Source organism: Leuciscus leuciscus (genome assembly GCF_965113295.1).
Source record: "Leuciscus leuciscus genome assembly, chromosome: 15".
In the NCBI taxonomy this organism is placed as follows: Eukaryota; Metazoa; Chordata; class Actinopteri; order Cypriniformes; family Leuciscidae; genus Leuciscus; species Leuciscus leuciscus.
In genome coordinates, this window is record NC_138739.1 from 33,123,186 (window position 1) to 33,149,245 (window position 26,060).

The 26,060-nt window shown below is 37.3% G+C and overlaps 2 long non-coding RNA genes across 2 annotated transcripts in view; both read left to right on the plus strand.

Moving 5' to 3' along the window:
- LOC309475549 overlaps window positions 1-26,060 on the plus strand; it is a 209,829-nt gene that overhangs the window by 4,459 nt on the left and 179,310 nt on the right. The gene's annotated exons all lie outside the window — the stretch shown is intronic.
- On the plus strand, window positions 144-8,155 carry LOC309475135. Its single transcript, XR_014197526.1, has 3 exons — window positions 144-240; window positions 7,325-7,479; window positions 7,745-8,155. It is a non-coding gene; the product is annotated as an uncharacterized lncRNA (long non-coding RNA).

A 26,060-nucleotide genomic window follows, 5' to 3' on the forward strand; every position in this document is an offset into this window, starting at 1 on the left:
GCAGACGATAAAAACGGGTGAAGGAAACAATCACCTGTATCCCACCGTAGACTCACCCACAGTGCATTTCAAAGGGGCTACACACACACACACACACACACACACACACACACACACATTTAGGCATTAAAATGCTACTGTGACTTGGTAGTGGGGTTATTTTTGATTCAGGGTGGTAAGCAACCGTCCAGAACAAGTGCTTTAGCATATTCTGGTACTTTTCAGGCCAACGTCATGACGGTGAGTTTTGTCCTAGTAAGCAGCACTGACATGTTCAGAAAATGTGTTATTTGTGTTAACCTAATGGCTGTGAGGCAGAAATGCCACTTTTGACCACAAAGCGATATTTACTGTTAAAAACATATTTTTTTTAAAACGCCCATGCCATGGTGTATAAGTATGGAAGGCATTTTCTGCCTAAATTAAATAAATCAATTAAATGATAAAAATGAAAACTAAAACCAGATTAACCTTTTAAATACAGATTACATGTGACCCTGGATCACAAAACCAGTCTCAAGTAGCACGGGTGTATTTGTGGCAATAGCCAACTATGCCAAAAATCATTAGGATATTAAGTAAAGATCATGTTCCATGAAGATATTTTGTAGATTTCCTACCGTAAATATATAAAATATTTATTTTTGTGAGTGAATGCAGCACAATCGCGAACATAAATGGACAATTAAAGGCGATTCTCTCAATGTTTCGATTGTTTTGCACCCTCAGATTCCAGATTTTCAAATAATTGCATCTCGGCCAAATATTGTCCTATCCTAACAAACCATACACCAATGGAAAGCTTATTTATTCAGCATTCGGATGATGTATACATCTCAATTTCAGAAAATGTATCCATGTGACTGGTTTTGTGGTCCAGAGTCACATATTGGCAGTCTTGCCTCGAGATTGTAGTGAAAATGAAACGTGAAATCACCAATTGCATTTTATTTTTCAATTTGACAAGGATGATGCACTGTCACCGTGAAAATGAAAATGAAATCATTTAATTTCATTCTCAATTTTGTCCCATATTTTGCGTACAGTTTTCTGTAATTAAATGGTTAATCTGGTTTTAGTTTTCATTTTTATCATTTAATTGATTTTATTCAATTTTGGCAGAAAATGCCTTCCATATAGGCTATATGTTCTTGCATGAGCCCCGTATATTATTGCTATAACAATGAAAATGATTTCAGTCATGCTTAAAATCTGATACATGTGTCAGACACATTTATCATCTTTAATCAGTATATAGGCCTAATATCACATAATCAGGAAGTCGTGTTTTCCAAAAGCCTATAGTGATCTGAAGTACTTCCTTCTATTTATATCAGTGTGTTCTTATGAATATGGGATCCGCCTGCCATGAGTTTGACAGGGGCACATGACCTGCACATAAGGATACAACACTATTATAATGCACCTTAGATCGGACCACAGACAAGCCGCTCCACTTAAACAAAGGAACAAAGACGTTTTCCCTCTGCAAAACCACGTCCGAGTATTGAAAAGCCCTTTGGCACTTTCATAGCTCTTTTATGTCTTCAAGTGCTCCTTGACTTCTTTATTTTGTGCTCCGCGTGATGACCGCCCACCTCTGTGTTTATTAGGGACGAACTTCCTAACATCAACAATATTGCTTTGGCCTTGACTTCACCGCTGTGCTATTTCATATTCAATGCGAGTTCCTTTGTTTATGTGCATATTTGGGACTCGAGAGTGATTACCACGCGGGCTGGATTCCTGTACACGGATCACAGGAGGACTTTGAGTCGGTGATAGTGGCGGTGACATCACTCTGATCAATTGTTAGTCGTCGAGGCTCAAATTTGTCATCCAGATATTTTGCTCGCGCATTGTTTTGTTGCCTGAATATTTTTGGCACTGCAGTTTTGAGTCTCGTTTTATAAAAGGAGAACCTTCCTGTCTGTTAGGATTTCCCCTTGTTTTCTCCAATGTACAGTTTAAGTAAACTGATCAACAAGGGTGTGACAAATCTGTGGAGCATTTGCTCTCGGAAAAACAGGCCGACTCTATTTGAAGAGCTGATCCTGTTGGAAATGAAGCAGGTTTGAGGTGGTTCAAGCTGGTTTTGATGGTCAAGCTGGTGTTCAGTTTATTTAGCTGGCCTAACCAGCTGACAACTGCCCCTAACCACTTTAAACCAGCTAACTTAGGATGGTTTAAGCTGCTTTTGCAATGGGATGAATGTGAACATTTTAGTAAGCCTTATAGTCCATAACTGTGTTGCGTTTAATTAATTATAGAGTGTGCTAGTGTTTTAGTTTTAACAAGCTATTTAATGTGTCTGCAGTATGTGGAAATGATGTCATGGCTTAATATCTATCCATCCATCTATTCATCTATCGTTCTATCCATCCATCTATCCATCCATCCATCTGTCTGTCTATCGTTCCAACATGCATCCATCCATCTATTTATCTATCGTTCTATCATCCATCCATCTGTCTATCTTATGTCTATCCATCTATCGCTCCACCATCTATTCATTTATCGTTCTATCCATCCATCTGTCCATTTATCTGTCTATCTATCCATCATTCCATCCATCTATCTTATCTTTCTATCTATCTATTGTTCCACCTATCTATCGTTCTATCCATCCATCCTTATCTTTCTATCTATCTATCAGTCCATCCATATATCATCATTCGTTCTATCCATCTATTGTTCCATTCATTCATCCATCCATCCTTCCCTCTATCTTATCTGTCTATCTATCTATCATTCCATCCATCTATCATCATTTGTTCTATCCATCTATTGTTCCTTTCATCCATCCATCTTATCTGTCTATCTATCGTTCCATTGATCCATCCATCTACCCATCTGTTGTTCCATCCATCCATCCATCTATTGTTCTATCCATCCATCCATCTATCTTATCTGTCTACTATCTAACGGTCCATCTCTCCATCTATCATTCCATCTATCCATCTATCGCTCCATCCATCTATCATCTATTGTTCTATCCATCTATCGTTCCATCCACCCATCTATCTTATTTGTCTATCCATGTATCGTTCCATCTGTCTGTCTATCAGTCAATCTGTTTATCCATCTATCTATCCATCCATCTATGTATTGTTCCATCCATCATTCTATCGTTCTATCCATCCATCCTTCTGTCTATCTTATGTCTATTATCTATTGTTCCTTCCATCTATCATTCTATCCATCTATCATTCCATCCATCCATCTATCATCTATCATTCTATCCATCTATCGTTCCATCCATCCATCTATCATCTATCATTCTATCCATCTATCGTTCCATCCATCCATCTATCATCTATCATTCTATCCATCTATCGTTCCATCCATCCATCCATCCATCTATCATCTATCATTCTATACATCTATCGTTCCATCCATCCATCCATCCATCCATCCATCCATCTATCATCTATCATTCTATCCATCTATCGTTCCATCCATCCATCTATCATCTATCATTCTATCCATCTATCGTTCCATCCATCCATCCATCCATCCATCCATCCATCCATCCATCTATCTTGTTATTTGTCTATCTATGTATCGTTCCATCTGTCTGTCTATCAGTCTATCTGTTTATCCATATATCTATCCATCTATCTATGTATCGTTCCATCCATCCATCCATCCATCCATCCATCCATCCATCCATCTATCTTGTTATTTGTCTATCTATGTATCGTTCCATCTGTCTGTCTATCAGTCTATCTGTTTATCCATATATCTATCCATCTATCTATGTATCGTTCCATCCATCATTCTATCTATCATTCTATGTTTCTAGGAGCCATGTACAGTGCAGAATATAAAGATCTATAAATATTAGATATTTTTGTCCTTTCTTCAATAGAAGGCTATGAGATTTTCACCCTTTTTATTGGCCAAACAAACAAGCCGCATGATTTCAGTCATTGATGTCTGTGGACTAGTGCAGGATGAGTTGCATACTAAAATGGCTTAAGTATTAGCAATAGTAATAGTGACTTTGCAAACATCACCGAATAGGTGATAGGGCATGATATATAGTTTACAGTAGTGCAGCATTGATTTAGCACAGCAAGAGTCTGAGTGTAAATCCTGCGAGTCCTTCTCCTCCAGACGTTCAAGGGAAGAGTCTCCGGATCACCTGCTCCATGAATCACATGTTGGCGGGAGCCTCCGCTGGACTATAATTAGAAACATGCCTCGCGCTGCTCGCAGAAAACAGTTTGGATAACAAAGAAAGGAAAGTGTTTGCATCAGGCAGGCATGTAACGACCGGGATTGGAGTACCAAGGAGTTGTACCAATGTACCAAGGAGTGGAGGCCTCGAGGGGCACACAAACTCCAGCTCATAGATGACTAATGATGAATAATACGTGACTACAGGACTCTAACACCAAGACACCATTCATGTATTGTGTAGCAGACGACTGAGAAGCCGTTAATAATATGTACTGGACATTTGAAGGGCTTCTAAACATTTATGTTGGCTTGACTGCCTGCTTTACTTAAATACACAAGACCTATAATCACAGGTGGGACATGGAAATGGGTCTTAGATTGGATTTTTTAGAGTTTCCCCTCTGATACTGAGATTGCATTGTGACACGCATGCAAGCCAATGAATGAGTCTCAGGGGTGGATGGGGTTATGAACTGTAAAAAAACAGCTCCTGCTGACAGGCTTCATGTACAAGCCTTTCCCTGAGCCCTGCTGAACACCAGATGCACTGTACCCACATATATCAGCCATGAGTTATAGAATATGAGGCGAAAGAAAATACACATTTCCGGACTGTCAAGTCAAGGACACCTGCACACGCTGATGTTTCTGTCCACAGTCATTCCTGGAGAAGATCCGGTCTGTCCTTCACAGGTGTCATAGTAACACTGGATAGAGCTTATACATTTATACCTACTTAGTCGTGTACTGTAATATGTTTACCTGTTTCATATGCTGCAATTATACTTTAAACTAATCCATCCATCCATCCATCCATCCATCCATCCATCCATCCATCCATCCATCCATCCATCCTTCCTTCCTTCCTTCCATCCATCCTTCCATCCATCCATCCATCCATCCATCCATCCATCCATCCATCCTTCCATCCTTCCATCCTTCCTTCCTTCCTTCCTTCCTTCCTTCCTTCCTTCCTTCCTTCCATCCATCCTTCCATCCATCCTTCCTTCCTTCTATCCATCCTTTCATCCATCCTTCCATCTATCTATTATTTCATCCTTCTATCAATCCTTCCTTCATCCTTCCACCATCCTTCCTTCCATCCATCCATCCTTTCATCCATCCTTCCTCCATCCATCCATCCATCCATCCATCCATCCATCCATCCATCCATCCATCCATCCATCCATCCATCCATCCATCCATCCATCCATCCATCCATCCATCCATCCATCCATCCATCCATCCATCCATCCATCCATCCATCCATCCATCCATCCATCCATCCATCCTTCCTTCCTTCCTTCCTTCCTTCCTTCCTTCCTTCTATCTATTATTTCATCCTTCTATCAATCCTTCTATCAATCCTTCCTTCATCCTTCCACCATCCATCCTTCCTTCCTTCTATCCATCCTTTCATCCATCCTTCCATCTATCTATTATTTCATCCTTCTATCAATCCTTCCTTCATCCTTCCACCATCCTTCCTTCCATCCATCCATCCTTCCTTCCATCCATCCATCCATCCATCCATCCATCCATCCATCCATCCATCCATCCATCCATCCATCCATCCATCCATCCATCCATCCATCCATCCATCCATCCATCCATCCATCCATCCATCCATCCATCCATCCATCCATCCATCCATCCATCCATCCATCCATCCATCCATCCATCCTTCCTTCCTTCCTTCCTTCCTTCCTTCCTTCCTTCCTTCCTTCCTTCCTTCCTTCCTTCCTTCCTTCCTTCCTTCCTTCCTTCCTTCCTTCCTTCCTTCTATCTATTATTTCATCCTTCTATCAATCCTTCTATCAATCCTTCCTTCATCCTTCCACCATCCATCCTTCCTTCCATCCATCCTTTCATCCATCCATCCTTCCATCCCTTCCTTAATCCTTTCATCTATCTATCTATCTATCTATCTATCTATCTATCTATCTATCTAAAAGGATGGATATATATATATATATATATATATATATATATATATATATATATATATATATATATATGAGATTCTATCGAAGCTCTATTTAGTTCTGATATTTTCTAAGTGTCTTACACGTATTGTGTTAGAAATAAGACATAACACATAGGACTGTTAGAAGATAACAAGCTGAGAGTCCATTCTCTGAGTTAGTGTTTTTTCCAGTAATAGTGCTCTGGTCGCTAATATTTTCACTACATGAGCAAAGCTAGACATCCCCATACAATAGACAATAGACAGTTTTCATTTGGGGAGTTATTGTTTAGCATGCCAAATGTCTGTTAAATTGATTTTTGGAGTTCATATAATCTCCTTTTTGAACCGTTACCATTTTTCCCCTTCAATTTTCACTTGGGAGTAATCCTTTAAGAATACAGCGCAGCTATTTTTGAGAATCCTCAGCAGAACTTTTTTTTTCCCCCTCCTATATTTTTCTATCTTGTACATTTTTGTATGTATCTCTCTCATTCTTTTTCATGGAAGAATGATCTTAAAGATAGAAACATTGCCCTATTTGGTCTGGTTTAAATATATTTCATATACTTACTCAAAACTTAATTCACCCTTATATGGGCAATTAACTGCCTTATATTGGTTTGATTTATATAGGAACATTCAGAAGACTGAGAGATGTTATGAGAATGCCAGTCTTAAATGTGTACGTATGTACAGAGAAATATAATTGTCCACTAAAGCTTGAGATGCATTATACTTTGTTGTCTTCTAACGTGGAAATAACTTATATACTATACATATAATGGTATACAGACTATTTATAATGGTAAAGCATCCCACAATGGTATTATGACCAAATAATGAACCCTTTTTACTGAATTTAAATCATTCAAAAATAAAAAAAAATAAAAATCATAATGCATTAAATGTATTACATATACATATATTTAATAATTTAATGCATTAAAGTTAAAATATTTAATAGGTTTTTTTGCATGAAATATTGTTAATGTCAACTTTTAATTGATGTTATAAAAAGATAATAGTATATGCTGAATTTATGCAGTAATCCTGATGTCAATCCTGGTTGTGATTTCTACTTTTTATAGAATGGAAAAAATAATGTTAGAAATGCATAACAGTGGGTAAATGATAACTGACTTTATTTATTTATTTTTATATTCCTTTAAGCTTGCAGATCATCAGATGTATGGTGACCACAAGTCTGTTCTCAAGGCTGGACAAAGGGATCGAGCTGTATGTCTGTATTGCTCTATCCCAGGCCTCTGTCTCAGCAGGGGGTTCATAGTGAATACACCCAGCCTGGCTCAGATTGTTCTGTACATGTATGTACACACACACACACACACACACACACACACACACACACACACACACACACACACACACACACACACACACACACACACACACACACACACACACACACACACACACACATATGAGAATCCCTCTCTTGCAGTTTACATGGTTCCTGTTACCCCTTTCCCTGACTCCCTCAATCTGTTTCTCAAAGTCTGTAATCTGAAGTGAACATGGTTTATGGCTGATAAGTTGATTTGTTGTGTTATGTTTGGCGGCTGATTTCAGATATCAGGTCTCTGGGAGTAGGTGATCCGGATTCCCTACGCAGAAACGGCCCACAGAGGACCAGTTATAGACCATTACAACAACTATATGGGACTGAGGACAAAGCCTTGGGGGATTCCTGCTACACATACCGTTACTACAATATACAGCCGTGGAAACAATTGTTTATTCATAGATGGTCTGTCTGCAGACTCAAACATAAATTATGACACGGATCCATTGTGTGGTCCGCTGATTGTGCTGCCAGTAATGCACAACTGCTGCTAAATACAGTTCTCAAAAGAGCAGTGACTGTGTTCAGGTTTGAATGCACATATTTGTGTGCTGACTGATGTTTCTGCATATTTCACCATCATGTGTGAGGGTGTGTGCTGCTATGTGTTGGCATTTGTGTACGTATTTGTTGGCGTGTACTTTGTGGGGTATTTTAGTATTCTTTATACACAATAATAATTTGTATTAATATTTTGAATTAGCTTTTAATTTAAATTTTCATTATTCCTTTTAATTAAGAGACATTTTTAGTCAGTTTGATATGTGCTTTTGTCGTTTGTATTTTTTTTTTTTTTAAATATTACTATTTAGATCATGTAATTTATTTGTATTTCCGTTTTAGTTTTTACTTAACTTACTATGGCAAATTTCTCATTTTTGTTTAGTTTAGTTAAATTTTTTCATTTAATATTAGTATTTTATTTCAGCTTTATTTAAATTAACACAAATGTTTTTAATAGTTTTAGTTAATGATAATGAGGGTCACCCTGGTGAGTAGAGCTACAGGTCTTATTCAGTGGTGGAAAGAGTACTGAAAATTTGTACTCAAGTACAAGTACTGTTACATTGCTGAAATAATACTCAATTACAAGTAAAAGTTCTGGTGTCAAAAAAGTACTTAAGTAAAAGTACAAATTACTCTTCTCAAAAAATACTCAGAGTACTAGTTACTAGTTACTTTTTAGCCAGCGATAGTTAATGTATTACCAATAAATATTCAATCAAATCATAGATTACCTTTCTAACACATTTTTACCTTATTGACGAAGGACTTTAATTAGTGGTCATGATACTGAAATATCTAACTTCAATATGACACCTTGAAAAATGTCAATATTCAGTATCATTTTCAATACAATCGGGAAAACCACCACATACTAAATATTTTAATATCAACATTTTTGTCCATCCATTTTGTCAAGGCAATCATTATTTTCAAGCTTCAAAAAGCACAAAACTCATTGTAACAGTAATCTATTTGAATGGAAAAGTTTAATTCAAGTCTTCTGAAGAGACACGTCCACTTTATACGATGAACGGATTTTAATTTAGGCTTTTGTTTACATATTAACATTGATCAATAACCATTACAATAATCTAACTTAAACATTTGCTCACTCTGTGTATTTCTGTTTTCAGTAACTCTGTTGCAATAGCTTAATAGCACAAGGAAGCTTGATTTCAGACTGTATTGAATTTGCAAAAAAGACAAGTAAACAGTCACAAGTATGCAGTGTGTTAAAGGGTTAGTTCACCAAAAAATGAAAATTCTGTCATTAATTATTCACCCTCATGTCGTTCCAAACCCGTAAAACCCGTTCATCTTTGGAACACAAACGAAGATATTTTTTGATGAAATCCGAGAGCTTTCTGACCCCACATAGTCTGCAGTGTAATTAGCAGTTTCAAGGCCCAGAAAGGTATAAAGACATCATTAAAATAGTCCATGTTTCTACAGTGGTTCAACCTTAATGTTGTGAAGCAACGAGAAAATTTTAGTGCGCAAAAAAACAAAAATAACTTTTTTCAACAATTTCTTCTCTTCCCTTCACTTCTCCGATGCGGTTCACGTAGTAAACACAGTGCAGCGCTACCGGGTTCTACGTCAGAACGCCGGCTCAGAACTCATGTGTCGGTGTGCTCACATGATGTCTTTACTATCTTTCTGGGCCTTGAAAGTGGTTATGACATTGCAGTTTATGTGGCAATCAGGTCAACGCTAGTTAAGCTAGCGCTACATAAATGCGTCTGCCGGAAGCTAGTTATTTTAGTCGATAAAGTTTTAAATATGGATATTTTTCTTACACGAACGCATCGCTTCACTTTAGAAGGCCTTTATTAACCCCCGGAGAGCCGTGTCGAGCATTTTAATCATGAATAGATGCGCTTTTATGGACTTCCATAGACAGACACCCATATTCACTCTTATTATCAAGCTTGGAAGATCCAGGACTTTTTTTTTTTTTTTTTACTCAGATTGTATTTGTCTGAAAGAAGAATGTCAAATACACCTAGGATGGCTTCAGGGTGAGTAAATCATGGGCTAATTTTCATTTTGTTGTGAGCTATCCCTTTAAGAGCCACATAATATGTTGTTTATTTAGATAAATCGAACATCAGTGCGGTTTGACCTGTAATGTCTGTACAATGTAGTAATGCAGTTAGACAGACTAGGTTTTTTATATACAGATCATACACATGCCCCATTCCGAAACATTTCTAACATACATTTACATTGTAAAAAAATTAAAGATCAGTCTTGTACAAGTAAAATTACAGATTTAAAAACATACTCAAAGTAAGTACCCGAAAAAAACTACTTAATTACAGTAACGTAAGTAGTTGTAATTCGTTACTTCCACCCCTGGTCTTATTCATTATTTATAATGTTATATTATATGAATATTATTCAATATTTTTTTTTAATAATAATATGAATTCAGGATATAAAAACGATTTTTTTTTGTTACATAGTTTTTACATTTCCATAAAAAAATAAAAAAGGGTATGCTGCTTTCCATGTTGCTAGGTGATTTCAAGGGAGTTAATGTTTTCAAGGGGTGAATAACCGTGAATTCAAGGGGTTTTTGGTTACTAGTGGTTCCTTAATGCCATTATGATATCCTAGTACCTTGATACAACTCAGATACCTCCTCAAATATAAATCCATGATACTTTTTCACCAATTATCCAAGGAAGGGGACTGTGGGAAAGAGGATTGGGTTATGTGATGTAGGCCAAATTGAAACTGATGTCTTGAAAGCACTACCACTATACCATGACTCTATACTGTTCTTACTAGAAATCTTTTTACAGCATCCCTCCCTCCGTCCGTCTGTCCCCCCCCCCCTCTCTCTCTCTCTCTCTCTCGCTCTCTGATTAGTGGACGTGTGATTCTCCTCTCATTACTCCCTGTGTCTGCTCTCTGTCTCTGGTACACTGTGTTCCTGTATTTGTGGCTCTTCCTGTCTCCTGCTGTCACTGCTCTGCAGTCGCCAATGCTTCCGTAGAGGGCGGCATTGGCCTCGTTAGGGGGTACACACACAAACTGCTAGCACACCACACACCCAATACCTCATTGTGCTCAAAACCCGTGTGAAAAGCTCTTTCCCAATCTCACTGATCAGTGTGTCTCTGGGGAGAGAGAGGACTTTCCCTGGTAAACACTGATGCAGGTAAACATCTCTTGATTATTTTGGTCAGAGCCATCAAAAACAGGCCTGCATGAGTCACTTTTAAAGGCCTGGTAAACGCGGCTTCAAGACAGAGAAGAAATCTAGACTGATCTTCGCTGAACCTACCCTAGAAACATTTAGCTGCTCACAGGCCGCAATTTCCAATATATATTAGGGGTGTCACGCTATGGACGTCACGGTTCGGTGCATTCAGTAAGACGATGAATACAAGGCACGTTTCCATTACCCTTCAAATTGCACAAATTGAAATTGCCAATTGAAAATATGCCCAATGGAAATGCGTAAATTTAGCAAAAACTCCCATATATCGCAAAAAAAAATTTAAGCTCGCTTGACGTGATTTTCAGGCAACTCTGAAAAGGAATATTTAGCAAAAATTGCAATGGACATTTTTTTTCCCGCCTTTACAGGTCACCTGTCATATGTAAATGTCTATCATTCTTTAAAGCCTATGTTTGGACAGAAGACGAGACGGAGTTCTTCATTAAACTCATAAAAGACAAAAGTATTACTGAAATACTGGATTCTAAACAACAAAGAAATGCCAATTTATCAAGACCTTGAAGCAGATATGAGGGAGAAACACCCAGAAACACCTCATACGTGGTCGCTCCCAAGTATAAGGGACTTTCCTTGCCATTAATGCTTGGATAACACGCCTATGTCTCCTTCGATTAAAAATAATAGCTCATGCAGTTGCAGCAATATACGTAATCCTACCAACATCCGTTGCCATGATTTCTGGAATGACTTGTTGCGAGAGGAGAAAATGGCATTTTAGTCGCATAACATCGGTTAATGGAAACACCGTCATTTCTACATCGACATTTAGAAAACATCGCAAAAGTTTTGCGCGACAGGAAAAGAACAGAAGAAGAAGAGACGATCCATGCGCCAACCAAAAACAAAAGTTCAAATAGCACGCAAGAGCTTGCTAGAGCCTATACGCTGAGTTTCAATAAATTTTTTACCAAATCACAATGTTATAATTTGGCCAAGATTTGTGAGCACGAGTGAGGTTTTATTAATCGGGCTGCAACAAGATTGCACTTCAGTTATTTTTCCATTTGTATAAAATCAAATAGCCCAGAACGACACGTAATTTAGCTTGGATCCTTTACATCATGAGATGAACTGCCCAGATTATCTACTGTGAGGTCTCTCTGCAAAGAGTTTATTTGATTTAGACCCCAGGGCTTCCTTTTATGTTGGATTTGGCGAATTAGCGCAACATTTACATCATTGACAGCGTTGACAGTTAGTGACTAGCGAAGCATAGTAAAACTCCAAAGTATTTGTTCTGGATCTTGTTCTGGCTCACTCAAGCAGTGCTAAAAAGACAAAATGGAGTTTCTCACTGAAATACAGATGTTCTTTAAGGAATGTGATGGGTCATATGTAGAAATATTATTTCAGTAATCATCTCTGTTTTAACTGCTGATTGTGTTTTAAGGGCCACGGCTGGTTTTTGTCTCGCGTGGCACTTAAAACTATCATGAACCAAATATCGACATACTTCATATCTGGATATTTTCACCTACTGATCTAGCAAGAGCACTAATTTGGTGTCCTTTTACCTGCAGTTACGATAAATTATGCTTTCAGACTCTTTTGATCTTACTAAATGCTTTTATTCCCGGTTATTCATATAGATAACTTCAAATTTGCATTGACCATCTTTCTCATCATGGCTTCATCATGTTCCCCCCTTTTTTGACCCCTGGTTTCCTACGTTATATTTACTCAGCTGCCGTGTGGAGACTTTGAAGCCCACAGGCCTTCAGCAAGTCTCTTAAACAACATCACTATCCATTAATTCTCAGAATAAGTCCCGGTTTATTATGTTAACACCTACAAAGTGTTTTTAACCAAATTCTCTCTCACTCACCTACAGCTGGATCTGTTCTACGCACATGTGCGGGTGATGTTCGGCTCGGGTGCTCTAGGGCGTCTTTACCAGCTCTTCTGGAAGACCGTTGAGGATCTCGGGTCGCTCTCTTCAGTTTGCATAATGGCTGCCCCAGGGGCGTCTCTGATTTGGAGTAGTGGAAAGGTAAGCTATAGACTCCCGAAAATAAACTTCAGGAAAGCCTGGATTATTTTAAAGAGGTTTTTTACATCCCTAAGACCTGCTTTACATGCACATACTGGAGTTATTTTGTTTAATATATCGTTTATACTGTGAAAAATACTGCAAATAATATAAAAAAATATTCAATTTTAAAATGATAAAATGTTTTTTATTATTAATCTTATTAATTTACATGACAACAGCATTTTGGGGGCCTGAAAACGGGTTTCAAAGTGCATGTTTTTGAAAACGGTACCGTTATCGTCTATGTGTAAACTACAAAAATGTGAATTTGTGAAAACGGTGACGTCTATAGAGAGCCTAAGTCCCTCCCCTTCCGGTTGACCACCATGGGACCTTATTTCGGAAAATATTGTATGGTAGTCAATGGTGAGAGACAACAAATATTTTGATCTCGTTTGAATTGTGCCCTGAATTACACATAATGATGTTTGTCAATTTAAAAGATACATTTTAAAGTCAAGAAAGTCGCAGTTTGATGTAAAACTGTTGAGGTATAAGACTGTGAAAATACATAATTACAAAGACTACAAACCCAAAAGGCGCACATGTGACGTCATACCTTTTCTCTCAATGAATGAAGCTAACTTTACTGAAGCTAACGTCTGTCATTTTTTTTATAGTCTTACGTTATAAGACTTAAGTTATAATCGTAACGTTATGCCATCATGCCTGAGTGTTTTGTACCAGACTGCACACATACGTACATAGTGCGAGACGAGAGATGTAGTTCATTGAGCGATTTTCACATAAAACTAAATGTTACTCTCCTGTTTTATGACAAACTGCGACTTGACTTTCATAATTATCTATTAAATTGACAAACATCATATGTGTAATTCAGGGCACAGTTCAGATGGAATAAAAAGATAAGTTGTCTCTCGCCATTGACTACCATACATATTTTTTCCAAAATAAGGTCCCATGAGCCGGAAGCGGAGGGGAGGGACTTAGGCTCTCTATAGTCTATAGATGTTCAGTCTATAGGCGCGTAGTAAGTGACATCGCCACCTACTGGCCTGGCATGAATAATACATCGCTTTTAACCGTTTTCCTGGATTCGGATGATCGAGAATCGTTGTCATCTGTACATGCAAAAACGCAAAGGAAAAACGTTTCTGTTTTTAGTACATTGTTGTCGTGTAAGCGTACCCTAAGAATTTTGGTGGCAAGTTTTGTGCAGTGCTCACTTTTTCTTTAAAAAACGACTGTGTTACCATTGGCAATGAATATGTGTTAGAATTTATATAAAATTGTATTGAACAAGTGCGCCCCACCCTGAGAGACTGACGCCCAACTGTTAGACTAATAAACATTTTGCCTGGCCTTCGACAAGTCAAACAGGAATCAGAACCTCCCTTTTCACCCACAACACAAGTGCAGGCAAAACAATCCTCCCAATAATTCTGCACACTGTCCTAATGTACTCCTATAGCCGGTTTTAAGGACAAATCTATAACCCGGGAGTATAGCATTGCCTTTTTTTCAGTGTAATATACACCATCTATAATGTTTACGCAAACCTTTATCCTGAATATGATTTCGGATTTTCATTCAACAGAGCTCGATAGATAAAGGCTGCTTTGTTAGCCCACTGTTGTGGTAGTGGGCTGAACAGTTTTTATATAAAACATATGGACCTGTAATGAAATTCAAGTACATCTCTTCACGGTGTCAGTTTTAAATCCCAGCGGGCTGAAGATTTGCATGTAACAATCTTTGGTATGTAACATTATTTCAGAATGAATCAGGCGGATGCCACAGTCCTGTTTTTGAGGACTGCCTACATATGCATCACCTTCTAAGACACCATGGAAGTGGAACATAAGTGACCGATTTGCAGTGCTCTTAGGAATTTAGGAAGCAAATCTACACGTACAAAGTGCACAACTCACAACAGTCGGTTCAGGAAGTAAACTCATTCATTTCCTCCATTAGGGAAATAGATTTTTAACAATAACTTATAAACCTTTAAAGTCAGCCCTACTGTGAGCTATTAAGTTGTTATTTTTTGTATTTGCTTCTGTTGAAGCCGTCCTCATTAGTTCAACTTAGTTTTAAAATAGTTTAACAGTGGAATTTGTGGTGAAAAACTACATTACCCATGATGCTGTACAGAAAATTCCACCAATCAGAGAGTCGAAACTAGCAAACTTGCCAAAATAGTTATTTAGCTCCGCCCACTCCAATGAAGCACTAGAATGACGTAATCAAGTCGGTTTCTCAACGCTCTCAAAATACTTAAATCTTTGAATATATATGCATATTTTTTATCTTATATTTTGGATTGTAGTTCTTATCCTCACTAAAGCCGTTAAGTACACAGTTTTGTATTTTTGTCTGATTTTCATTTTTACTTGATTGCTAACTTGTTTAATTAAGGCTTATACATTTTTTTTCCATGACAGATTACAAAATAAATCTTTTCATTACTATTGGAGCTGCCAGTTTGCTGCAATTGCAAAAGCGGCAGCCGTTCTTGCACATTCAGTGTCCGAATTCACTCACTGGTTTTCATTCACTCCTTCAAGTGGACTATATTAGTGGAGTAATGTAGGGAATAGTAAATGAGGGTCCAGAGGGTGATTTCGAACACAGCCAAATACTTTTTTGAAATCCCTATGGGATAAATGAATGGAAAAAATTCTTTTGGAACAATGCCGCTGAAAAAGTGGGCGGGAACTATCGCACTGCACTCTATTGATTCCAACAGTTTGATGTTAGCATGTTGCTAAGCTAACAATACATATGCACAAAATATACATAAACACAAATACTTAGAATTGTAAAATTTAAATTTTAACTTTTTTTAAGACTTCAGTATTGAATGGAATACAAGTATTTGTAGTAAACAATTCGCTTGGCTCGTCGGCCATTTTGGATGGTTTTTTTTTTCACTAAGCTTGTCGCAATTTTGGGATTGCCTTGTATAAGAAGGATACATGCAATTCTGTTTTAGAATTTGGTCGAAATGTGGTATCTTAAAGGAAACATAATATTGCTGCTTACCTTTTGGAACCCAGCCTTCGTGTTGAGCTTACATTGCCAAAAAAATGCTGTCTATAGTAGGTACTAGTTAGGCAGCTCGCTAAATTTTGGAGGTGTAGCATAAAAATGACTGATGCTCACATTTGAGCACTTAATTTTTTTTTGGCGTATCTGCACAACTTATTTTTCACATCATGTCATCACTATAGTTTCTTTGCACTATTGAGAACTGAAGCTTGTTCTGGCAAAATATGTGACAGGTGAACCTTAACACATCTGTTTTATTGCTGTTCTATTGTTTAATGTAAGCCATGCAATATATCCTGCTGAAAACACAATTTTATATACATATTCATTTTGTTTTGAGTGTAAATACCCCGTTCGATTTCTTTCATTTCCTATGAACTTGCATGCACCCCTGTTAAATTTATTCAGCTGAAACAGGCTTTTCAATACTGCCTCGCCTCTAAAATAAACAAGTCTTTCTGTTCATGATAAAAGGACATTTCATCTCAATTAAAATAAGCCCCTGGACTTACCACCAGCAGTTAATTTAATGTGACACGTCCTTTGTGAATACTTAAAACGTGGCTCACATCTGGAATACTCATAACTGCTCCAGGAAGAATCACATTTACGCTATTGAACAGATGATTTAAACACATTTCTACTTTTTAGAGTGGTGCGAACAATCATGCAGTCATAAACGGATGGCTTTATTCTATGTTAAAGGTTAAACGCTTGTTGAGAGATAATTTAAGTCAATGCAAATAGTGTAAACTTTAGAGAACTTTTAGAGTAATTCTTTTGGCAGAACATGACAGGATGTGCTAATAAACAAAAAGCATTCCAAGCGACCAAAATTAATCCCACAGAGCATCATTAAAAAGAAAAATTGAGCCCCAAAAAGCTTCTCTTGAATTTGCAGATCAAGCCAACAAAATTAGGGGTGAAATTGAGACATCCTTGATAAGATGCCATTTAGAAACAGCTGAATAATTCTTATATTTTTTTCAGTTAACCCATATTGTCTTTTTGAACACAATAAATATGACTTCCATCAACATTCACGCATTTTGCCAAAGCACAGATCTGATATGGTCAAAATTCCTGCATCCCACCCTGAAAAAAAATAAATAAAAAATACTATATACTAATTTAGTATATTTCAAGTGTGTTAATGATTAGGTAACTTGAAGTGTGCTATTTTGAAACAACTAATTTTGTACTAAGTATATCTAAGTTGTAATTAAATTGTAGTAAAGCATAACTTTAATTGTATTTAATGTACTTTTGTGTGCTAAATTGGAACTTCAATTATACTTAGTATGATATGTCTGTGTAGGGACTAATTGCATGCGTGATTAGTGATATTAAAGTGTACTTTATTTGTGATACAAGTACATTACAAATTAATTACGAGTGTCTTCAAAACATACAAGCAATATACCATAAGTGTATTATATTTGAGTAAAAAGTATATGCACCTTTGGCTTATTCCAAACAAATTGCAAACTTCGTCTTCAATGACAAATACATATTAATAAGCAAATAAAACTTAGCTATACTTTGTACAAAATACTATTGTATTCTATGATGTATTTTGAAAGTATACTTTCAATGCATTGTTACAATGACAATGTACAGCACACAGTTAAAATATACCTAAAATATATTTTTAACAAAGTGCAAATAAATACACTTTTAAAAAATAAACAGAATTTTCACTTCAAGTATATTTTTCTAAAATATACTAAAGTACAATTATTTTAAAGTGTGTTAAAAGTTGTGTTGTGAAAATAGGTAAAGCATGATGCTAATATACTTTTAATACTTTAAAAAGATAGTAAAAAATGTTTTGTTAGTATATGCAATATACTATTGAAAAAGGAATATATTTCTCAAATATATATATTTTTTTTCACTAGGGCACTGTATTCCTATATTTGCAGCTCAATGTCCCGCTCCTCTCACTCCCATTGGGTCGTCTGTGGTGTGACTGATGGGGGGGCAAAGAAGGGTTTCTAGAAGAGAAAGTCTGTTTTTCTCATATTTACAGCTATTTGATGTGCCCTAGCAAGAATCTCAGGTCTCAAGCTAATATCCACTGGCGTTCGTCTCTCTAGAGTCCAAAGTCAAGTCATTTGACCTCTCTACTGTAGACCGACCCTGTACAACTACCCTCATTTTTGACATGCTTCGATACATGACATCCAGAATTCCCATAACAACTGTGAGAACCACTTCCGAAATTTGATTTTCCACCGATTTTTGCATTAAAGAAAAAAATGAATGAATCACAATTGACCTTCTTTAAAAAAATGTCATTGTGCAATTTGGATTATGATTAGAACATCAATGGTAGACCATCAATCTGCATTATATTTGAAGAAATAAAATTATTTTCATTATCTGTCTCTGCTTTTTCTTCTTTGTTGATTTAACCATAGAAGGGGAAAAATAATATTAACCATATTGTATTAGCCTAGTGATCCAATTATAGATTAAATAAAGTCACATATCACATTACAGATTACATTTACAGGTTTGATTACACCTTATATATAATCATTTCTTAATTTCTTTCTGTGTAATTGCCACCACGTATTTTTTATTATAGTGGTGATTAAGATATCATTGTCATCTTAGCTTGGCAAAAACATAAGCTAGCTTATATCCTAAAAAAGTATGATGGCTATCAAACCGCTGATCATGTTCTGGCATGAAATATATCTCATATTTAACTGAAGTCTTGTGAGTTTTCCAAGCAATCTTGTCGTCTACTTAATTCATCAACATAATTTACGTAGCTCGATGTGACTGTGTATGGTCATCGGGAGGTTTCTTTCTTTGTTATGGGAGTGCCAGTGGTGCCCGGTGGGTCGTTGAATGATGTGACTGGTCAAAGTTGAAGATAAATGGCCAGAGGTCAGACCTCTCTGTCTCAACCTTTTGTTTATGGTCCCAGGATGGTGATGAAACTGTGCCAAGCGGTTCTGCGAACATGGAGACCAATACAGTCACATAGCATCACTCCCACAGAACCCCCTGGCATAAGTCATATCTGTTTGTACACCAATTTATCCTACTCAAACAAAATCCTGCCAAAGATGATAGCTGTGTTTTGGAGCATGGTAGCTGGTTACCAACTGGCCTGGCCGGCGTTTCCCAAAAGCATTGTAAGATCGAAGAATCATTGCCACCAACAGTCAATATGATAAACTTAGCTCACAATGCTTGTGAGAAACAGCCCTAGTCATTTGCTCATTAGCTAGTCCAAGACGGTCATCAACTCTTAAGCTAGTCCAGGATGGTCATTAGGTCATTTGCTAGTCCAATATATTCATCATCTCATTAGCCAAGCTGGTCTATAGGTCATTTGTTAGTCCAATCTGGTCATTAGCTCATTAGCTAGTTCAAGTTGGTAATCTTATTTGTTAGTCCAAGATGGACATTAGCTCATTAGGTGGTTCAAGGTGGTCTATAGATCATTTGCTAGTCCAAGATAATAGGTGTGTTGGACATCGGCTGCGGCTGGATGAAACCGATCGGCGAGAGTTGCCGTGTGCAGGCGGGGAGGAGCTGAAGATGGAGACGTGAAGTCGGACACTTTCTGCTTCCCGTAGTGACGCTTGCGCTGTGTTTGCATACTTTACCACAGCTGAAGTGACATAAATGCAATATTTGTCAAATACACAGACTTTTCAGAGACATTTTCATTCAATACTTTATGTACTGCTTAATACAGCGTATTGTACAAGAAGTTCAACATAAGCTACTACCAATGAAGTGGGGTCTACGTTTTTTTTAATCGGTTTTATTTTGATAAACATGACACAATATAACATCGCGACTAGATGAAAAGAGATTTTACTGTTATAAAAAACATATTTGAGAGTATTAGTGGAACTGAAGGTGTGAGAATAAACACAAAGCGCACGTGATCATTGTCATGCGGGGGATTCGGCCAATCGTGGAACAGCTGTGTCGTCATCAGAGCTTGTGCAGCCGCTCTGGAGAAGTCCGCTCTGAGTCCTCCGGCTGTTCTCGAATTGCGATACTTTGATAGCATACGTCACAGTCACGTGGCGTCGGCGCTTTCTCAAATCGGACACAATTTCTAACCGGCATGCACTGCTTCAAGTCAGCCACCGATCGGTCTGCGCAGCGCTGGATGAAGTCGAACAAGCCTGTTTATTAGCTAGTTCAAGGTGGTCTATATGTCAATTGCTAGTCCAAGATGATCATAGTTGGTCTATAGGTCATTAGGTAATCCAATCCATATGGTGACTGCGTGCAACCTGGACGCATCAGTGAATGGTGAGATATTTTGCTAAATAAAATGATCCTGCCAGAAGAATTGCGCAATTTATTATTTATTTTTGCGTCTGTAGGACCGTGAGCTTTTGTGAGGTTTTACGCATGCACATGCAGTAAGGTGAATTTAGCGTTTTCCAAAGTTTCAGTGTGGATGAGAAACTTTTGGAAAACACCTGAAAACGCTAGTGTGGATGGAGAGCATTTTTCAAATGTAGCCGGGTTAATGTATCCGGCCTTACCTCTCTAATTCTGGTCTTGGAGTCTTTGCCAACGAGCTGATGAATTTAATCAGGTGTGTTTGATTCAGAAGAGTTAGAAAATGTGTCGTGTTCCTGCGGATTCAGGAAAAGGATTGGGAAACACTGAGCTAGTAGTTAGTCTGAGCTTGTAGACCATCTTTGAGAACATGGTGGCTGGTTGACCAGCTGATAACCAGTAAAGTGCTGCAGAAATGAGTCGTAAACCGCGGAAACGATTGAACATTTCTGCACTCAATTGTCCAGAAGACAATGGATTTGTGAATGGGTTTTTGGCAATTATATTTAGGCTTCAAAATTCCTAAAAGTTGTGTTCGTTTATAAAGATTATCTTGATGAACAAAACATATAAGAACCATACATTTTTGTTGGTCACAGAGCTTATTATCTGCAATAATCCAAAAGCCAAATGAATCGAGGGAACCAGAGTGGATGCTAACTTCCAGGTTTACGCATAAATGATTTTACGCTACCCAAAATGATCCGTGAAACTGTTCCCACTGCTGCATCATGATGTCCTCATGGTACCCCAGGGGCGCTATTTGGAGAGCATTCCATCATGCCACCCAGACTGGGGTCCCATGACCTTTCACCTGTGTGGTCCTTCTGAAGGTCAGACCGGTCTTCATTGAATCTTCTCTCATGGCTTAAAAAGGTGTCTGTTTATAGACTGATGTGCTCCCAAGACAGCACTAGAGGAACCTGGATCGGTTCATTTGCTATTGTGGTTATTGCTCCTGTAGGACCAAAAGAGGCTCCTTATGTCTCTGACGTGACTCAGTCGGCCATAATATATCTCATCTGCTCTCAATGAAAGCTTTGCTTATTCGGCCTCCAAAAATAACTTCCTTTAATTGCAGATAGGAAGCCATATCGCAGAGCAGGTTGTTCCTATTTGCAGGGAGCAACAGGGCCACGTCATCTATTAAATCAGGTCTAGAACTGATAATAATACTTAATATTCACTGAAGAATGTGCAAGAAATCATTTATTGTGTTATTTAACATGGTTTTATTGCTCTTCCATGTGCTGTTAACCCTTGGATATCTGGCAAGCAGAAATGTGTGTAAATATGATATTGGGTGCTTTTAAAAAAGGTTAGGTCGATGTGTGAAACCATTTATGACCAACTTTGTGTTGCTGACCTTGTGAAAATATACACTGTCATTTTTGAATAAATGGTTTTCTGGGAACTCTGGACTTTTGGCTGACTTCATTGTGATTTGACAACCACTTCATTCACGTTGATATGAAATTTGGTCCTTCGTGTTTGTACCATAATTCTTGCCAGACTTATAGACAAACTATGTATTTTTCACTGAACTTATACATTTATGTTTTGAAAGACTTAATATTTCATCTCTTGTACAATTTTTAACTCTGACCAGAGTATAGTTTTTGCATTTTTGTTTCAAGATCCAAATTGTCCTGCCAAGAAACTGGTTTCATTCTGAACTATTTTCACCCATGCAACGGTCAGCCAGCAAGAGTCATAGATATAAACCCATTGCTTTGACAAATCACAGCTAACAAAATATCAGAAAGCTGTTGTTCTCAAGAAAGTTGCGAATGTCAGAAAAAGGTTTCTCACGGCCTAGATTAACAAACATTATGGTTGTGTAATTTAGATTAAATGATTTCACCAGGCAGCAGGTCCCCAGACCAAACTGATTCTGCGGTTTAGTTTCAGCCCTCGAATTTGATTGGCCAAGCCACACTTGGCAACAGCACTTTTCACTGTTTGTATCACTCCGCTTAGTTCAGTCAGGCTGTAAATTGTGAGGATTTCTAGTGGCCTTTCTGCAGGTTACATCATTTCTCCAGTAGGCGGCGACAGGTGCAATATTGAGAGAGTTTTTGAATGATTCACTGAATTGATTTGTTCAAAAACTTTGATTCATTCAAAAACGAATCACAACTGCTGAATGTTGATCGGAAACGTATGGAAGCTTGTTTCCGCCACTGAATAATAAATAAATAAATAATAATTGCGACTTTTTATCTCACAATTCTGACTTTTTTTCTCACATTTGCGATATATCAAGTCAGAATCGTGACTTTTTTCTCAGAATTGCGAAATATGAAGTCAGAATTGTGAGAAATAAAGTCGCAATTGTGAGAAATAAAGTCCGAAATGCATGATATAAAGTCGCAATTGTGAGATATAAACATTTCTGAGGTAAATAAATAAATAAATATTTTTCCTTGGATTTGGACTTTATATCTCACAATTGTGAGTTTGTATCTCACAATTCTGAGAAAAGATGTCAGAATTGCGAGATATAAACTCGCAATTATGTGTTATAAAGTCAGAATTGCATGATATAAAGTCGCAATTGTGAAAAAAAGTCAGAATTCTGACTTTATAAGACGCAATTGCGACTTTATTTCACGCAATTCTGACTTTATATCTCGCAATTCTGACTTTTTAACACGCAATTGCGACTTTATTTCACGCAATTCTGACTTTATATTGCATTTCTGACTTTATAACACGCAATTGCGACTTTTTCACGCAATTCTGACTTTATATCTCGCAATTCTGACTTTATATCGCAATTCTGACTTTATATCTCGCAATTCTGACTTTATAACACGCAATTGCGACTTTATTTTACGCAATTCTGACTTTATATCACGCAATTCTGACTTTATATCTCGCAATTCTGAGAAATAAAGTCGCAATTATCTTTTTAAATGTTTTATTTTGTGGCGGAAAAGCTTCCATAGAAACGGGACGGTTTCGTTTGGAACTATTTTGTTTGGCGGACCAAAAATGAATAGCATATCTGCCGATATTTTGTCTAAAAACGTGAGTAGGCTATTCATTTCTTGTTTATTGAACTGCTGTATAGAGGCGTGACATGGTCGTCTGTGTGGCACGAGGCATAACGGAAACAACAAACGCTCTTGCTCGAGTGAAATTGCTGAATTAGGCTACTGTATGCTTATAGGCTATATATTTATCTATGCTCATTCAAATTGTTGTCGTTAAATCTTGAGAAAATAAATATCCTAAAGCTGAGAGATGGAAACTGGAGTCACATGATATAATGGAGCTTCAAAGGATGCAAAACATAGGCCTGTTGGTAAATATTCTCAAGTTATTCAGTAAAATTATTTGAAATACGTTGAACTCGCACATAATAAAACGAAAACATGATAATTTATTTTAAAAATCAAGCCAAGTCCAAGGGCGCCACAATCTTTTGGGAGATTAATGAAGCCAAAATCTGAAGTGATTAATCTTAAATGAAAATTTACTTATGGACATGACGTAACTTACCAATGAATAAATTCTAAACAAATCCGCACAGACAAACTAAGAAATTATCCTATGAGTAATGAATGAATCCCGTATAGCCATCGAAATTTCCGTTCCAGTGAAAAACCAGAGCTGCTATAACATGGTTGACAAATCATCCCATTAAAATCACATCAATAAAGCGTGTGCCCAAACCCACATATGAATCAACGGTCTCACCTTTCTCTCCCTTTTCCATCTTTCTCCGTCTTGTTCCTCTGAACAGCCTGTTTTCAATAGGCCTACTGCAGCAGCTTGACCCTTCACTCCATCCCAGGGTTAAGGAAACAGTTTTCCCGAGTCATGATGGATCTTGGAACATTCCAGATCTGTTTACAGTTACGAACGGCCCATTATGGATGTCGCTTGTCAAACACAAGGGATGTTTGATAGGATGCTCTGAACTTTTTGTCCTGCACTAAGACATTTGTCTTTCAGGACAATGATTCTCCATATTGTTAATGTAGCCTCTGATCACTTATGACAGCCTGACCCAAACCAGAATACTGCAATAGCTCTTTTATTTTCAAGCTAGTAGATTTTCATGTTGTTTTGCTGGCAAACATCAGATTTCAGCTTGATGGAGCATATCCTTGAACAAATTTTTGTGTGTAACTCGTCCTGAACACACTCGTGCAGCTTTCAAAGTAATCAGAATTACACCTGGAAGATGAAAAATGGGTTAAAAAAATACCATAGACACACTGATAGAGGGACACAAACCATTAGATTGGCCTATAGGGCTATTTTAACTATATGGAAATGTGCTAAAAACCACCAGGAACATTTTGGCAACTGTATAGCAATGCCCTTGCAACGCATTTACAACACTGTAGCATTGTGGCAGTGAGTTTTGTACAATTAACCTATTATATTTTGTTCTGACAACATAAAAATCTATGAATTTCCCCAGTTTGATCCAAACTTTTTGATCCCAACTACAGGATTCGTCCTGATCTTGTAGAATTCATTTGTGTAACACAGAGGTTTTATTTCAATTAGCCTATATCAACTTTCTGTTTCTGTAAAAGACATTAAAAAAGCGAATTAAATATGAATGAAAACTACCGCCAGGAAGCGATACATCAACACTGGAGGAAAGAGATATTCTCAAAAAGGACTGACCTGGTTTAGACTTCTGCTTAAACCATTTCACATAATGCATGTTTTAATAGTCTTATGTCATTGGTGAAAGAATACATCAGTATTTTTGTCTAAAAACATCAAACATTTATTTATTAAAATATATCCGACCGCTCCGACTCAGACCAAGAGTTACTTTCTTCTTTTTGAACATAAAAGAAGATGAGAACGTTGGTAACCAAACAGTGGACAGTGGCCATTGACTTCCATAGGGAAAAAAAATGTAAATCCTATCAACTGGTTGCATTTTTCAAAATATCTTCTTTTGTGTTCAACAGAAGAAAGAAACTCATACAGGTTTGAAACAACTTGAAGGCGAGTTTCAAATTTCCATTTTTGGGTGAACTATCCCTTTAATATCTTATGGAATTTAATTATTTATATTTAATACAAATATTTTAATCCTAAATTTAATTAAACTAAATATGGTTTATTTAGATTTTTTTTTTTTTTTTTTTTTTTTTTGCATTGTAATCACTCTGTTGCAGCAAGTCTATTATCAAATAGACGAGTGACACTGATTTCCCAGTTTCTGTGTGGCTTGGAGCGGTTTCAAACATCTTAATTTACTCTTCTGATAACAATTTGCAGAACCCCGAGAACCTTCCAAGAACTCTCGAAATGAAGATGTACAGGCGCATCAGATGAAATTGCACGCTACAGATAAGTCTTCGTTTATTTGGCTCACGAACAAATGGACTTGTGTTTGAGGTTGAGGAAATGAAGGTGTCGGTTTCCCTCA